Source organism: Delphinapterus leucas, chromosome 16 (genome assembly GCF_059928025.1).
Source record: "Delphinapterus leucas isolate spDelLeu-1000000601 "Yukka" chromosome 16, BTC_Dleu_Yukka2, whole genome shotgun sequence".
NCBI lineage: Eukaryota > Metazoa > Chordata > Mammalia > Artiodactyla > Monodontidae > Delphinapterus > Delphinapterus leucas.
In genome coordinates this window covers 14,352,501-14,370,587 of record NC_143144.1, presented here as the reverse complement: position 1 = coordinate 14,370,587, position 18,087 = coordinate 14,352,501, and positions in this window count along the sequence as shown.

Sequence of the window (18,087 nt, the reverse complement as noted above, 5' to 3'; positions counted from 1 at the left end):
TTAAACCATTACATAAATGAATGGTGGATCCTGAGATCCAGATTTCTCATTGTTGGAGCAGGTGTTTACCAACAAGGGAAAAAAGCTCCAATGACCCATATGGTAATAGATAAGAGTTGGAGCTATCAGTTCTGAGCTTCAACAGAAACATATAAATACGAGTGTATACGGGTTACTATACGCAATAGAGCTCCTTGCTTGCTCTGTCAGCTGAGAGAGCCTAGAAGCAACACAGCTCAGTGGCAATGAGCACGCCAGATCTTGGTTTCTAATATCATTCTCCAATAAAAGAAACCAGCGCTCCTCAGAGAAATGGCTAGTTCTAGGGCTGACCAAGGAATATAAAAGATGAGCATAGCCATCTTGCAGTGCTAGAAAGTAAGAAAGTGCTCAAAAAAAAAAAAAAAGGCGTAACAATGGGGGTACGTGAAAGGGACACAGGAGCCAAGTCAAAGAGCTCCCGATGGCCAAAGCTAGAACAATCTGAGCACCAAAACAAACAAGTATTGCCTTCTACCCCAAAGTATAAAATAAATATCCATGGTCTATACTGATATAAATAAATGATTGAATAAAGAAATAAAAGGGGGAGAAGAGACCAATCACCCACGCGAAAGAATTCCAAAATATTATATGGGCTCTCCCCTCTCAGGGAGGTGCAGCAGAAGTGCCTACTGAAGTGTGGACTGCACATTGGGGCTTCCTTCCAGTATCCAGTATGGAAAGGGGAAATGTTTAAAAGAACGATATTACAGTGGAGAAACCTGACAAATACTACGTCAGCCAGGTGATCAGGATTAGCGTCAACAGTGACAGGTCATACGGGTGGCATGTGATGGGAACGGTACTTCACCTCTCTAGTCTTCCTCCCCAGAACTCATCACCCCAGCCGAACCATGAGAAAAAACTCAGACAAACCCCAGCTGAGGGACATTCTACAAAATACCTAACCAGTACTCCTCAAAACTGTCAAAATCATCAACAACGAGGGAAGCCTGATAAACTGTCAGCCGAAAGGAGCCTAAGGAGACGTGACAATTAACGTAACGTGGTATTGTGGATGGGATCCTGGAACAGAAAAAGTACATTGGGGGGGCTTCCCTGGTGGCGCAGCGGTTGAGAGTCCGCCTGCCGATGCAGGCGACACGGGTTCTTGCCCCGGTCCGGGAGGATCCCAAATGCCGCGGAGCGGCTGGGCCCGTGAGCCGTGGCCGCTGAGCCTGCGCGTCTGGAGCCTGTGCTCCGCAACGGGAGAGGCCACAACAGTGAGAGGCCCGAGTATCGCAAAAAAAAAAAAAAAAAGTACATTAGGTAAAAAAGAAGGAAATCTGATTAAAATAAGGACTCTGGGTCCAAATAATACATCATTATTGGTTCACTAACTATGAAAATATACCACACTGATGTAAGATGTTAATAATTTAACAAGGGGAAACTGGGTGTGTGGGATATACAGGAACTCTGTACTATATTCACAACTATGCTGTAAATGTAAAATTGTTCTAAAATAAAAAGTTTACTTTAAAAAATTCGACTAAAATGTATTAAAAATTCTCACCAGTGGGGAAAATAAGAATCCTCCATTATTTCCCTAGGTATCAACTGAAACACATCTAAAAGTCTGACACATTCCTTACATATTAAAAATAAAATAAAAGCTGATACATTTACAAGGCAGGAGGCCAATACATTACCACTTTTTAAAGCCTATCATTTTCTAAAAAGTACAAACATCCTCTGGATTGCAAAACTGATACTTTAATATTGATTTTTTTCTTAAGTATTTGAAACCACTGATAACAGGACAACAAATTAAATTACAATAATAAGAGGACCACTCATCTTAGGTAAAACTGTGGTCAACTGTGGGTGTCATTTGGAGCTAGGTTTTTCCTGCAGCTACAAGAGCCATTGAATACTGAGTCCCAGAGGTGACTCCTCCAGGACTGGTCACCAAGGTACCTCAGTGGAAGTGATGTTCTACAAGCATCACCCACTACCTGGAGGGGGCAACAAGCCAGCTTCCTACACTCTACACTGAAGCCTGAGAACAGGTACTGTATTATTTGGCCCATAAATATTTCTTTTTAATCTGGACTTGGTACCAATAATAAAAATCGGGAGACTGTTCAACTACATGTACTTCGATAAAATTTTTTAAAAATTGAGAGATGCATGTAAAACAAATCAAATTACTACCTTTCTGTTTGAACATTAGGAAGATCTGGCCACACCTGGCTGCATTTCCACAGGGCAGCAACCTGACGCAGCAGAGCAGAGCTGTCCCCTGTAGGCCAGACACCACCTCTATAGTTTGCCTGAACCCTCAGCACTCCCTATTTTTAATATCCCAACACACTTCACTTATTACTTACAGCTCTACAATCGGCCATCCCGTTACTCCCGAAATTTGAAAAACAATAACCTTGGAGACACAGCAACGATATCCATAAGCTAATACAAATATTATTATTTTAGGGGTTTCATGACCCAGAAGTATCCTGAATTACACTGGTAATAATGGGCAACCCTACTAAAAATGCCAAAACAGCATTAATTGTTTAATTCTGGTTCAAGAAAGAAATCATGGATTAGGAAGGATATGTAATAGATAAGACAAGATACAAATACACACACTCTGCTAATTCCCATTTACCTTTAGGAATCTAGAATAAATAATGGGATGGTCATGGGCTCATTAAGTGAGACAAAGAGCAACAAGGCTCCGGGCACTATGTGGACTTCTTGTCTTGGAGCTGAAATAAGGGACAACCCAACTGGGCTGCTCCCTAGAGGGCTAACCCTCCAGAGGCTCTAAAACCTCTAGGGCACTAAAACATCATCCAATGTAATAAGATGGAGAAAACAGTATTGACCAGAACCCGGCTCAGAGAGGATGCTGCATGTTTCAGAGAAAATAACTTGATAACCTTCTTTGCATAAACAGTGAACTCCACAAAGGACAGGTAAAGAGTCTTCTAGAGAGAGCAGGACTGACGAGTGGATGGGTTTGTTTCACTAAGGTGGAATATGCAAGTTTGGGCAGCAGCAGAATTTCCTGAAACAAGAAAGAAGAGGCCTGGAGCTGCCACCAGAGAGCTGACTTCACCCTTCCCCCATGCACTGCCCTGCCTCTCCAGGCACTATCCAAACAACAAATATCTGAAGAATCTGGGCCAAACCATGAGCCTGACCGGAGCACTCACTTTTCTTGACATTTTCTATTTCCATTACATATATCCAGTAAATTTAAAGAAAAACTCTGAAGTCAAGCTAGTTCAAGTTAGTCACAACCATTCAAATCCAAGAGACAAGACCATGAGCAAACCTCAGATACAGAAGGACACTACAAGTTATTATCAAACCTTATACTCGTATCTAATAAAGGAGTCACAAAACAGCCAAACAGATCACGGCCACAGTGATATATACTCTAAGGATAAATCAAAGTTGAAAGTTTCCATTTTAAACTTTAAGAACGAAATTATTCTTCAAAATATATCCAAAGGATAACTTTTGAATCAACCTGCAATAGACCTATGAAAGTGTAAATGTAAGCACTGAATTAAAAACCAATACTACATTACATATTGTATGTATATGTAATGTATATTGTACTACATACTACATATTGTACTACATACAATATACATATATATAGGTATAGCACACCTATACATTTTAAACTAAAAGATGACTAAAATAATCTAAAAGGCAAAGATAAAGTAAGCAGCATAATTGCCATATATTACTGTTACAGTAAAACAAGTGTCATTTATAAAAAAGCCTGCAGTACCTAAGAACGCTCTGAATAATTCAGCTATATTTTCAAATTGTTTCCAAGCCTTTAATTTGGTGCTGAATAATCTGGATCAACGAAATTTGTTTTCCAATTATTTATTCATTTGCTTAGTCTTTATAAAGTTTCTCCTGAAAAGTACTGTGGTTAGGAAAACTATGACTGCACATCCTACACAATCCTTTCTACAGCCATATCATGTTTAAGAATGCACATTTACAGGGCTTCCCTGGTGGCGCAGTGGTTGAGAGTCCGCCTGCCGATGCAGGGGACGCGAGTTCGTGCCCCGGTCCGGGAAGATCCCACGTGCCACGGAGCAGCTGGGCCCGTGAGCCATGGCCGCTGAGCCTGCGCGTCCAGAGCCTGTGCTCTGCAACGGGAGAGGCTGCAGCGGTGAGAGGCCCGTGTACCGCAAAAAAAAAGAAAAAAGAAAAAGAAGGCACATTTACAATATTCATTGGATAATTTACAATCTAGAATAAAATGAGCTTTTTGTAATAATTTACAAGTAGTCAAGGGCTTACTTTATTAGATGGAGAAGGCTCCATCACCTAAAAAAGCTGTATGTCATATCAAGACAATGGATCCAAGGAACAGAAACTAAATACATAAAACTCTAAATCTATAGAAACAAAAATCAGGCATGAGCTTCCATTCCAAAAGAAGGCTTCACTTTAGGAAAACAGTTCACTATATGATTTCTTTGAATAGCTACATCATCTAATACATTCAAATTGTGGCTTAATTTTGATATTTGAGGAGCAAGAGCTAATGATTTCCAGTGCTGTGTATCACTACATTATTTATTTTTAATTGTGGTAAAACGTGCATAACATAAAATTTACCATTTTAACCATTTTTAAGTGTGCAGTTCACTGTCACTGAGTACATTCACACTGTTGGGCAACCATCACCACCATCCACCACGTGGTTTTCACCTAGGACTATTTTATCTTTCCAGTCTGAAGCTACTCATTAAACAGTAACGCTCAACCTCCCTTCCCACCCCCATATCCTGACAACCACCGTTCTACTATCTGTCTCCTTTAATTTGACTACTCTGGGTGCCTCACATAAGAGGAGTCATACAATATTTGTCCTTTTGTGACTGGCTTATTTCACTTAGCATAGTATCATCAAGGGTTCATCAATGTGTAGCATGTGTCAGACACCAGAGTTCCAAACTAGTTACATCAGACAGATTCTGCCTGTGCAACAGTTGTCTAGGTGGGAAGACAGATCCCTGGAGCTTTCTACTCTGCCATCTTCTCTCTAGCTCCCCCAGTCCACTGCACTCCATTTCGTAAATTCTATGAGAACACAATCCACTTCCCAAAGAACCACTCTATTTATTGCAAATCAACTGAAAGGGCAGATATTTTGATATTTAAGAAGTGACTGTGAGAGAATATGCTTTTTTACTTGTTGCCATAATTATATATCTAGACTATTTTAAAGTTCAATCCTAGCCAAAATATTTTTCTCTTAAAACATCAAGGAGTAATACTACAAAATGAAAACCAAACATGTAAGTACAGCTCTTGTATGAAAAATTCATTGAAAGCCAAGGAAAAATTTGCAACAAAACCACAAATGAAGCTCCATATAAATTACCTTAAAAGTTATTCCCTCTAAAACTTAACGTCTCATGGCATGTTTTCCTCCATATCCTTAAAATTAAAATTAGAAAAATAGGAATCATTTTATGAAAAAAAAAAACAAGAACTCTGAGGAATTCCACTTCCAGTAGTGGCAGACCAGGTATAGAGACCCTCCCATTGTGGTTAACTAAAAAAGATGGACATATTTTTTTTTAATCTGCTTGGAAGCACTAGAGCATTAACAAGAGACGGGAAGAACTGCCAAGCCAGGATACAGTGGGGAACAGAAGACCAGACGGGCAGCACGTGGGGCCTTCTCCATGGGAACATGTGCTGATTTCAAGAGGAGTATCTGAGAACCGACATCATGGGCTGGACAACCTCTCAACTAGAAGCTAGAGAGTCAGGCACTGCAGTTATACAAGATGGCATACTGAATAGATGTGTCACAAAAGTGACCATCCAAATAGCCGGGAAACATGAAAAGATGCTCAACCTCATTAGTAATCAAGGATGTGCAAATTTAAACCACAATGAAATACTACACACTCACCAGAATGACTACAACATAAAAGATTGACAACTATTATTGGCAAAGTTCCGGAGCAACTGGGAAACTCTTAGATTGCAGATAGAGTGCAAGGTGGTATGACCACTTTGGAAAACTAATTGGCAATATCTTCTAAAACTAAACATTTTCTTACCATATATCATTTTCATCCCGAGGCACACATGCAAGAGAAATTAGTCCATCAAACGACATGCACAACAACATTCACAGCAGCTTTATTCACAATAGCCAACAGATAAAAATAACATAAATGACGGTCAGTACAGTAAATTGTGGTATGTGCATACAATGGAATACTCCAGGGTAAAAAAAAAAAAAAGAATATGCAGCAATTAACATGTTCAAATAAAACAAGAAAACTGGTCTCCAGCAAAATTGTACTACAAGTAATCTTAAAGCGATTTTTTTTCAGGATGAAGGTAAACATTACATAGAAACTTGGGTGTTAAGGAAGAAATGAAAAGCTCAAAAAAGGCAAATATGTAAATAGATTCACAAATAAATTTATCTTCTTGATTTCTTTAAAATACACATGTCTGTTTAAAACAAAAACCTGTAACATTGTACTGTGGGGTTTATAATTTAAGTAGCCATAACACATAGAGGAACTATATAATAAAGGATGGAGGATGGTGGTAAATGCATGTATACGGTTGCAAGGCCTTTCCTTTCACATGAAGTGGTCAAAAATTACTCTAAATAGATTGTGACAACCTGAGGATGCACAGTGTAATACTACAGTCACCATTAAAAAAAATAAGGAAAAGAGCTATTGCTAAAAAGCTATTAGATAAGTTAAATGGAAATTTTATAAGTAATCAATTAAGCCAAAAGAGGGCTGGACAGGAAAAAATCAAAGAACCTGCCATTATATTTTTTTTCAAACCCATATAATGTACAACATCAAAAGTGAGCCTTAATGTAAACTACAGACTTTGGGTGATTATGATGTGCCAATGTAGGTTCAGCAACTGGAACCATTGTACTACTCTGGCGGGAGATGTTGTTAATGACTCTGCATGTGTGGGTTCAGGGAATGGATGGGAAAGCTCTGTACCATCTGCTCAATTTTCCTGTGAACCTAAAACTGCTCTAAAAAATAAAGTCTACTGAAAATAAAATAAAAAATAGGTGAAACAAACAAAAAAACAGTAAAATTATAGATCTAAATCCAACTATATCAATAATCACAGTAAATATCTGTGGAACTAAGCAGTCCAATTAAAAGGCAAGGACTGTCAAGAGTGGAAAGGATAAACTATGATATGTTTACACCACAGAAAATATTCAGCAGTGAAAATCAATAGACTTTAGTATATACAATAACATGGATGAATTTCAAATTTTGACAGAGAAAGCCAGACACAACAGATTATATATTGTATAACTGTACTTCCATGAAGTTTAAAAGAAGGCAAAACCCAACGAAGTATACAAGGATCCCTCTGTGTGTGTGTGTGTGTGTGTGTGTGTATATATATATATACACACATACACACATACATACATGTGGTAAAATTATATGGCAAGCTAAGACAGATACTACCATCCAAATGAGGAGAGTTGTGACTTCAAAGCAGTGGGCATGAAGGGAGTGCTTCTGAGATGCTGACAATGTTTTCTTTGTTGACCTGAGTGGTGTAAATAACTTATAATTCATTTTTGGTACATTTCTTGTATCTCTATTACACTTCACAATTTAAAAGCTTAAAAATAAAAACAAAAACAAAAATTACTCTTAACTGACTGACTAGATTATTTTATAACTAAAAACTGTGGGTCTGAAGTGTTAGGATGGAAACAGACATAATAAAAGCACCCAAAAAAAGTATATTTTGAAAAGACACTCATGGCGATAACACACAGGAAAATTCTATCCCAAAAATTCAGTGTCACAAAATTCTCAAATTCATAAATATGACAGATCATAGAACGTCCCTTGATTAGTTATTTTCTAAACATGAAATTCATTTTTGGAATAGATAATAAAAGTTTACCAATGACTAGGTCAATTTTTGCAAAAGGTCTGAGTTCTTCATTACTCCAAAAACTGTATAGTCTTATCTTCAACACTAAGCGTAAAACCTTTTCAGTGACACACCCTGGTATATTTTGAGCTACTAGATAACTGGACAACATAGTCAATAACATGACTGAAAGAATGCTAGCTTCATAGAACATAGTTTCTTTTGTCTTCTTAATTAAAACTTACTGTGAAGATATAGAGAACAGACTTGTGGTTGCCAAGGGGGAGGAGGGTAGGGGCGGAATGGATTGGGAGTTTGGGATTAGCAGATGCAAACTATTATATATGGGATGGATAAACAACAAGGTCCTACTGTATAGCACAGGGAACTATATTCAATACCATGTGATAAACCATAATGGAAAAGAATATGAAAAAGAATATATATACACATAACTGAATCACTTTGCTGTACAGCAGAAATTAACACAACATTGTCAATCAACTTCAATACAACTTTTTTTAAAAGTTACTGTGGGGCTTCCCTGGTGGTGCAGTGATTAAGAATCCACCTGCCAATGCAGGGGACACGGGTTCAAGCCCTGGTCCGTGAAGATCCCACATGCTGAGGAGCAATGAAACCCATACGCCACAACTACTGAGCCTGCGCTCTAGAGCCGGCGAGCCACAACTACTGAGCCCACGTGCCTAGAGCCCATGCTCCGCAACAAGAGAAGCCACCGCAGTGAGAAGCCCACGCACCGCAACGAAGAGTAGCCCCCGCTCGCTGCCCCACGCACAGCAACAAAGACCCAACGCAGCCAAAAATAAAATAAATAATTTTTTTTAAAGTTACTGTGAAAATCATTGATCAGGCCAGTTTAACAGCTTTTTTTTAACACTATCTTAATCTATAAAATTCAAGTACGTATAAAACTTTTTCACCCAAAGATTAACCTCTCTCAACCTCCATAGCAACAATAAAAGTATCAATACCTAACATTTTAAAATAGCTTTCTTCTTCTCTATCACTAACTCCAATTCTCCCCAGTCAGAGATTTGGGTAAGCCAAATCGGATATGGGTCCACTTGGATATGGGATATGGGAAACCGGGGTATGCCATGGACTGCAGAGGGAAAAAGCTGAAGGAACGCTTCCTCTGCCACTTTTCCTAGCGCTGAACTCGTGTCCCTTCTACTGATGACAAAATGAGCACAAGAAAAAGGGATGTACACCTTGGGGCAGTGGAAAAAAATGGTCATTTGAAAACAGCTGTTGCTAATCTCCAGAAAATTTAATTCCAGTATGTGTAATTTTGAGGGGTTTTTGTTTGTTTGTTTGTTTTTTGGTGCTGAATAACAACAGATTTGTTTAGGTTTCTAGTGGACTCTGGCACTGCTACAAACTGCACAAATTCATAAACTCCTGAATAATGTCTGATTTGTATTTATACAGTACAGGGTCAGAGGTTCTAGATTCACTTTCCAAATCTAACTGCTTCATCATCATGGCCAACCTTAATTTCTCTACCTGCATGGGAAACTAGTTTCTTAAGAGTGCTTCAGATGCACTAAGAAATGTTAAAATGTTCAAAGACTAATCATGTATTACAGCTAAATAAGTATATCCTGATGTGTTGCATAACAGGGAAACATATTATATTAGCTTTTTACTGCTGCCATAAGTACCGCAAACTGGGTGGCTTAAACAACAGAAATTTACTGTCTCACAGTTCTACAGGCTAGATTTCCAAAATGAAAGTGCTGCAGGGTTGGATTCTTCTGAGGGCTGCGAGGGATGGCCAGGTTCTCCCTATGTGTCATCACATTGTCTACCCTCTATGTGTCTCTGTGTTCAAATTTCCCCAATTTTTATAAATACCTCAGTTATACTGGATTAGGGTCCACCCTAATGACTTCACTTTAATTTGATTACCTATGTAAAGACCCTGTCTCCAAACAAGGTCACATTCTGAGATTCTAGGGGTTAGAACATCAACATACGGATTTGGGGTGGACACAATTCATTCTACAACATATACATAGATATGTATGTATGTGTACATTATATATATATATATATATATATGCATGTATATATGCTACATGTATGTATATAACTAGAACCATTCTCATCAATTATCGAGACAATTTAATTGTACTGAATATTTTTCACTCCACTTCTAAAGTGTCTCATATCCCTAGTAATGTGAATTGTAACACAGTGTACGACACTTTTAATTCTTTCCTTTTTAGATTCATAATGCAGAACACACATATATATCCACGCTTCACCACTAACCAGAGGTGTTTCAAGCCAAGCAGCCTGAAACAAACATTCAAAATAGGGCATATTTTCCAATGGAGGTAAAGATTATAGTGTAACCAACAGGAATGTGCAAGCAGGCAATAATTTAATTTAGTACCTGAGCCAAACCATGATAGTCCACTTGAAAAATACGGAAACTTGAGAAAGTGATACTGCTACAATTGTTAACTATGGAATGCAAGAACATTTAAACTTCAAGTCATACAAATCCATTTCGTACATTTATTTTTTTAAAGAAATGTTTATTCAGCACATTTGGGACTTGAGAGCTTGAAAATAACTGAATCCTGTTTCCTGTTATGTGCATGTTAACACCAAATGTAAATGCTATTACAAGGTTCCAGTTACCGCAGGACTCTGCCTTCTGTGCTGACTTATTTTTATGCATCTCTCAGAAGGAAATACTCATGGTTCAGGTTTCAATGGATGAATGCTTTCACCCTTACGAAATACACAAAGTGTTCCCCTCTTGAAACTTTTAACGAAAGATAAAGAACTAGTTAGGATTCTTCCAGTGCCTTTGCTCTTTCATTTTGAAAACTTTTAAAGAGTTTTTAAAAGATCATGACTGTTCATAAAGGTTTACCTAAGGCGAATCTGTCATATTAGGTTAAAAATCAGATGACAGCACACAGGATTTTGTTCTTTTTTGGTTTTTTATTGTGGTCAATAAAACATAAAATTTACTATCTTAACCTTTTTTAAGTGTACAGTACAGCAGTGTTAACTACTGCATCAGAGCTCTAGAAGTTTCTCATCTTGCAAAATGGACACAATAACCACCGAACAACGACTCTCCATTTCCCTCCCCCCAGCCTCTGGTCCCACCGTTCTACTTTCTGTTTCTAAGACTTTGACTATTTTAGATACCTCATATAAGTGGAATCATGCAGTATACATTCGTCTCTTCGTGACTGACTTACTTCATTTTTTCACTTAGTATAATGTCCTCAAGCTTCATCCACGTTGTAGCATGTAACAAGATTTCCCTCCTTTTAAGCCTGAATAACATTCTGTTATATGTACATACCATATTTTGTCCATTCATCTACCGATGAACATTTAGGCTGCTTCCAACTCTTGGCTATTGCAAATAATGCTGCAATGAACATGGGTGTGAAGCTATCTCTTTGAGATACTGTTTTCAATTATTTTGTATATATACCCAGAAGTAGGACTGCTGGATCATATGACAATTCTATTTATAATTTTTCAAGGAACCTTCATACTGTTTTCCATACCAGCTGCTCCATTTTACATTCCCACCGAGAGTGCACAAGCGTTCTAATTTCTCCACATCTTCAGCACAATACTTGTTATTTCCCAGTTTTTTGATAACGGCCAACCTAATGGATGTGAGGTGATATCTCACTGTGGTTTTAAATTGCATTTCCCTAATGATTATTTGAGGTTGAACATATTTTCTTCATTTTTGGCCACTTGACTATCTTCTTTGGAAAAGGGGCTATTAAAGTCCTTTATCCACTTTTTAATTATATTGTTTTTTGTTCTTTATTATGGCTATCAGTCCCTCAATCAGATCTATGGTTTGCAACTACTTTCTCCCATTCCATAGGCTACCTTTTCACTCAGCTGATTGCTTCCTTTGCTGCACAGAAGATCTAAAGTTTGATCTATTTGATCTAGATCAAATAGATCGAACATTTGTCTATTATTGCTTTTGGTGTTTGTGCTTTTCATGTTATATCCAAGAAATATAATTGCCAAATCCAGGGTCATAAAGCTTTTCCCCTGTTTTCTTCCAGGATATTCAGGTCTTACATTTAGGTGTTTAATCCATTTTTTACTGAAGTATAGTTGATTTACAATATTGTGTTAGTTTCAGGTGTACAGCAAAGTGGTTCAGATGTAGAGAATGGACTTGAGGACACAAGGAGGGGGATGGGTAAGCTGGGACGAAGTGAGAGAGTAGCACTGACATATACACACTACCAAATGTAAAATAGATAGCTAGTGGGAAGCAGCTGCATGGCACAGGGAGATCAGCTCCAGGCTTTGTGACCACCTAGAAGGGTGGGATTGGGAGGGTGGGAGGGAGACGCAAGAGGGAGGAGATATGGGGATATATGTATATGTATAGCTGATTCACTTTGTTATACAGCAGAAACTAACACAACACTATAAAGCAATTATACTCCAATAATGATGTTAAAAAAAAAGTGGCTCAGTTATATATTTTTTTCAGATTATTTTCCATTACAGGTTATTACAAAATATTGAATATAATTCCCTATGTTATACAATAAATCCTTGTTGTTTATCTATTTCATATGCAGTAGTTTGTATCTGTTAATCCCATACTCCTAATTTATCACTCTCCCCTCCCTTTCTGCTTTGGTAACCATAAGTTTGTTTTCTATGTCTGTGAGTCTATTTCTATTTTGTATATAGGTTCATTTGTATTGTTTTTTAGAATCTACACGTAAGTGATATATTTGTCTTTGTCTGCCTTACTTCACTAAGTATAATATTCTCTAGGTTCATCCATGTTGCTGCAAATGGTAGTATTTCATCCTTTTTTATGGCTAAGATTCCATTGTGTGAGATATAGATAGATAGAAAGAAAGATAGATAGATAGATAGATAGATAGATAGATAGATAGATAGATACGTAGGTAGATAGGTAGATAGATAGGTGTCACATCTTCTTAAGCCAAATTTCTATTAATGGGCACTTGGGTTGTTTCCGTGTCCTGGCTATTGTAAATAGTGCTATGAACATTAGGGTGCACGTTTCTTTTCAAATTAGAGTTTTTGCCTTTCCCAGACAAACACCTAAGAGTAGGATTTCTGGATCATATAATAGCTCTATTGTTAGTTTTTTAAGTAACCTACATACCATTTTCCATAGTGGCTGCACCAATATACACTCCCACCACCAATGTAGGAAGGTTCCCTTTTCTCCACAACTTCTCCAGTATTTATTATTTCTAAACTTTCTGATAATAACCATTCTGACCAGTGTGAAGTGATACCTCACTGCGGTTTTAATTTGCATTTCTCTAATGATTAGTGATGTTGAACATCTTGTCACATGCCTGTTGGCCATCTGTATGTCTTCTTCAAAGAAACGTCTATTTAGGTCTTCTGCCCATTTTTCAGTTGGGTTGTATTTTTGCTCTTGAGTTGTATGAGCTGTATGTATATTTTGGAAATTATGCCCTTGTCAATCGCATTGTTTGCAAATATTTTCTCCCAGCCTGTAGGTTGTCTTTTCATTTTGTTTATGGTTTCCTTTGCTGTGCAAAAGCTTTTAAGTTTGATTAGGTCCCATCTGTTTATTTTTGCTTTTATTTCTTTTGCCTTGGGAGACTGATCGAAGAAAATACTGCTATAATTTATGTCAGAGACTGTGTTGCCTGCCTATGTTCTTTTCTAGGAGTTTTATGCTGTCACGTCTAATACCTAGGTCTTTAAACCATTTTGAGTTTGTTTTTGTATATGGTGTAAGGGAGTGTTCTAATTTCATTGATTTACATGTAGCTGTCTGGCTTTCCCAGCACCACTTGTTGAAGAGACTGTCTTTTTTCTATTGTATATTTATGCCTCATTTGTTGTAGATTAATTGACCATAGGTGTGTGGGCTTATTTCTGGGCTCTCTATTCTGTTCCATTGATCGATATGTCTGTTCTTGTGCCAATACCATGGTGGTTTTTTTAAATTAATTTCTATTGGAGTATAGTTGCTTCACAATGTTGTGTTAGTTTCTACTGTACAGCAAAATGAACCAGCTTTACATATACATATATTCCCTCTTTTTTGGATTTCCTTCCCATTTCGGTCACCACAGTGCATTAAGTAGAGTTCCCTCTGCTGTACAGTATGTTCTCATTAGTTATCTATTTTATGCATAGTATCAATAGTGTATATGTGTAAATACCAATCTCCCAATTCCTCCCCCCCCTCCCCATGCTGTTTTGATTACTGTAGCTTTGTAGTATAATCTGAGGTCTAGAAGTGTTATGCCTCCAGTTTTGTTGTTTCTCCTCAGTATTGCTTTAGCAATTCTGAGTCTTTTGTGGTTCCATATAAATTTTAGGATTATTTGTTCTAGTTCTGTGGAAACTGTCATGGGTATGTTAACAGGGATTTCATTAAATCTCTAGATTGCTTCGGGTAGCATAGCCATTTTAAAAATATTAATTCTTCCAATCCAAGAGCATGGGGATATCTTTCCATTTATTTGAATCACCTTCAATTTCCTTTATTAAAGTCTTATAGTTTTCAGCATATAGGTCCTTCACCTCCTTGGTTAAGTTTATTCCTAGGTATTTTATTACTTTTGATGCAATTTTAAATAGGATTTTTTTCTACTTTCTCTTTCTGATATTTCATTGTTAGACTAAACAAATGCAACAGACTTCTGTATGCTAATTTTGTATCCTGCTACCTTGCTGAATTCATTTATTAGTTCTAATTAGAGCTCTCTACATAGAGTATCATGTCAACTGCAAATAATGACAGTTTTACTTCTTCCCTTCCAATTTGGATAATTTTATTTCTTTTTCTTGTCTGACTGCTGTGGCTAGGACTTCCAATACTATGTTAAATAGAAGTGGTGAGAGTGGGCATCCTTTTCTTGTTCCTGAATTTAGCAGGAAAGCTTTCAGCTTTTCGTCATTGAGTATTATGTTGGCTGTGGGTTTATCATAAATGGCTTTTATTATATTGAGACATGTTCCCTCTATACCCACTTCGGGAAGAGTTTTTATCATGAATGTAGGTTGAATTTTGTCAAATGCTTTTTCTGAATCTATTAAGATGATCGTGTGGTTTTTGTCTTTCCTTTCGTTAACGCGGTATATCACATTGATTGATTTGCATATGTTGAACCATCCTTGAGACTCTGGAATGAATCCAACCTGATCATGGTGTATGATCTTTTTTATGTAATTTTGGATTCAGTTTGCTAATATTTTGTTGAGGATTTTTGCATCCATATTCCTCAAAGATATCGGCCTGTAATTTTCTTTTTTGTACTGTCTTTGTCTGGTTTTGGTATCAGGGTAATGGTGGCTTCACAGAATGAATTTGGGAGTATTTCCTCCTCTGCACCTTTTTGGAAGAATTTGAGAAAGATAGTTTTAATTTCTTTGTATGGTTCGTAGAATTCCCCAGTGAAGCCATCCAGTCTTGGACTTCTGTTTGCAGGGAGTTTTTAATTACAGCTTCTATTTCACTTCTAGTGATCAGTCTGTTCAAATTATCTCTTTTTTCTTGACTCAGTTTTGGCAGGCTCTATGTTTCTAGAGGCTTGTCCATTTCTTCTAGGTTGTCCAATTTGTTGGCAAATAACTGTTCATAGCATCCTCTTATGATTTTTTGTATTTCTGTGGTATTGGTTATTACTTCTCCTCTTTCATTTCTTATTTTGTTTATTTGGGTCCTCTCTCTTTCCTTCTTGGTGAGCCTGGCTTGAGGTTTGTCAATTTTGTTTATTTTCTCAAAAAACTAGCTCTTAGGTTTATTGATCTTTCCTATTGTTTTTTTCCTCTATTTTATTTACTTCCTCTCTGATCTTTATCATTTCCTTCCTTCTCCTACTTTGAGTTTTCTTTGTTCTTCTTTTTCTAATTATTTTAGACAATAGGTTAGGTTGCTTATTCGAGATTTTCCTTGTTTCTTGAGGAAATCTAGTATTGCTATGAACTTCCCTCTTAGAACTGCTTTTGCTGCATCCCATACTTTGTGAAGCTGTGTTTTCATTTTCATTTGTCTCAAGGTATTTTCTGCTGTCTTCACTGATTTCATTGTTGACCCATTGGTTTTTTAGTAGCATGCTGTTTAGTCTCCATGTGTTTGTGCTTTTCCCATTTTTCTTTCTGTGTTTGATTTCTAGTTTCATACCACTGTGCTCAGAAAAGATGCTTGAAATAATTTCTATCCTCCTAAGTCTTTAATCCATTTTGAGTTAATTTTTATATATGGTGAAAGGTAAGGGTCCAAGTTAATTCTTTTCAACGTGGATATCCAGTTTTCCTATCATCACTTGCTGAAGGGACTATCCTTTTCCTATTGTATAGCCTTGTCACCTTTGTCAATGAGAAGGTGTATTTATGGGTTCTTTATTGTCTATATGTCTGTCTTTATGTTAGTAATATTGTGGTTTGATTACTGTAGCTTTGTAATATGTTTTGAAGTCAGGAAGTGTGAGGTCTCCAACTTTGTTCTTCTTTCTCAAGACTGGTTTCACTATTTGGGGTCCTTTGAGATTCCATATGAATTTTTATTTTTTTTCTATTTCTTCAAACATGACATTGAGATTTTGATAGAGTTTGCAATGAATCTGTAGATCATTTGGGGCAATATAAACATTTTAACAATATTAAGTCTTCCAATCTATGAAAACAATATGTCTTTCCATTTGTTTGTCTTTTTGCCAACAATTTTTGTAGTTCTCAATGTTCAAGTCTTTCACCTAATTAAATTGATTCCTGTTTTATTCTTTTTGTTTTTGTTTTTGTTTTTGGCGGTACACGGGCCTCTCACTGTTGTGGCCTCTCCCGTTGCGGAGCACAGGCTCCGGACGCGCAGGCTCAGCGGCCATGGCTCACGGGCCCAGCCGCTCCACAGCATGTGGGATCTTCCCGGACCGGGGCACGAACCTGTGTCCCCTGCATCGGCAGGCGGACTCTCAACCACTGCGCCACCAGGGAAGCCCCTGTTTTATTCTTTTTGATGCTACTGTAACTGGTACTGTTTTCTTAATTTCCTTTGTGGATTGGTCATTATTAATGTATAGAAACACAACTGACTTCTGTGTGTTCATTTTATATCCTGCAACTTTGAATTCATTTATTAACTCTAACAGGGTTTCATGGAATCTTTAGAGTTTACACAATATCAAGTATATATAAGATCACGTCATCTGCAAACATAGATAATTTTACTTCTTCCTTATCTATTTGGATGTCTTTTATTTTTCTTGTTTGATTGTTCAGGCTAGGATTTCCAGTACTATTTTGAATAGAAGTAGTGAGTGTGGGCATCCTTGCCTATTTCCTGATCTCAGAGGAAAAGCTTTCAGTTTTTCACCATTGAGTGATATTAACTGTGGGCTTTTCATATATGTCCTTTATTATTACATTGAGGTAATTTCTTTCGATTGTGTTTGTTGTACATTTTTATCATGAAAGGATGTTAAATATTGTCAAATGTCCTTACTGCATCAATTGAGGTGCTCATGTGGGTTTTGTCCTTCATTCTGTTAATGTGGTATACTACACTAATTTTCATATGCTGAACCATATTTGCATTCCAGGAACAAATCCCACTTGGTCATAATGTATAATCTTTTTAACTTGCTAGAATTTAGTCTCCTAATATTTTGTTGAGGAGTTTTGCATCAATATTCATCAGGGATATTGGTATGTAGCTTCCTTTTCTTGTAAAAATAAATTTTTTCTTGTAAAAATGAAAATCTCTGATTTTGTCATCAGGATAATGGGGACCTCACAGAATGAGTTTGGAAGTGATTCCTCCTCCTCAATTTTTAGGAAGAGTTTGAGAAGAACAGATGTCAATTCTTCTTTAAATATTTGGTGTCATTCTCCAATGAAGCCATCTGGTTCTGGGCTTTTCTTTGTTGCAAGGTTCTTGATTACTGATCCTATTATTCTAGGAATTTCCCCATTTCTTCTAGACTATCCAATTTGTTGGTATATAATTGTTCACAGAAGTGTTTTATGACCCTTATTTATGTGGCATCACTTGTAATGCTTCCTCTTTCATTTCTGATTTTTGTTACATGAGACTTCATTTATTCTTAGTCTAGCTAAGAACTTTTCAATTGTATTGAT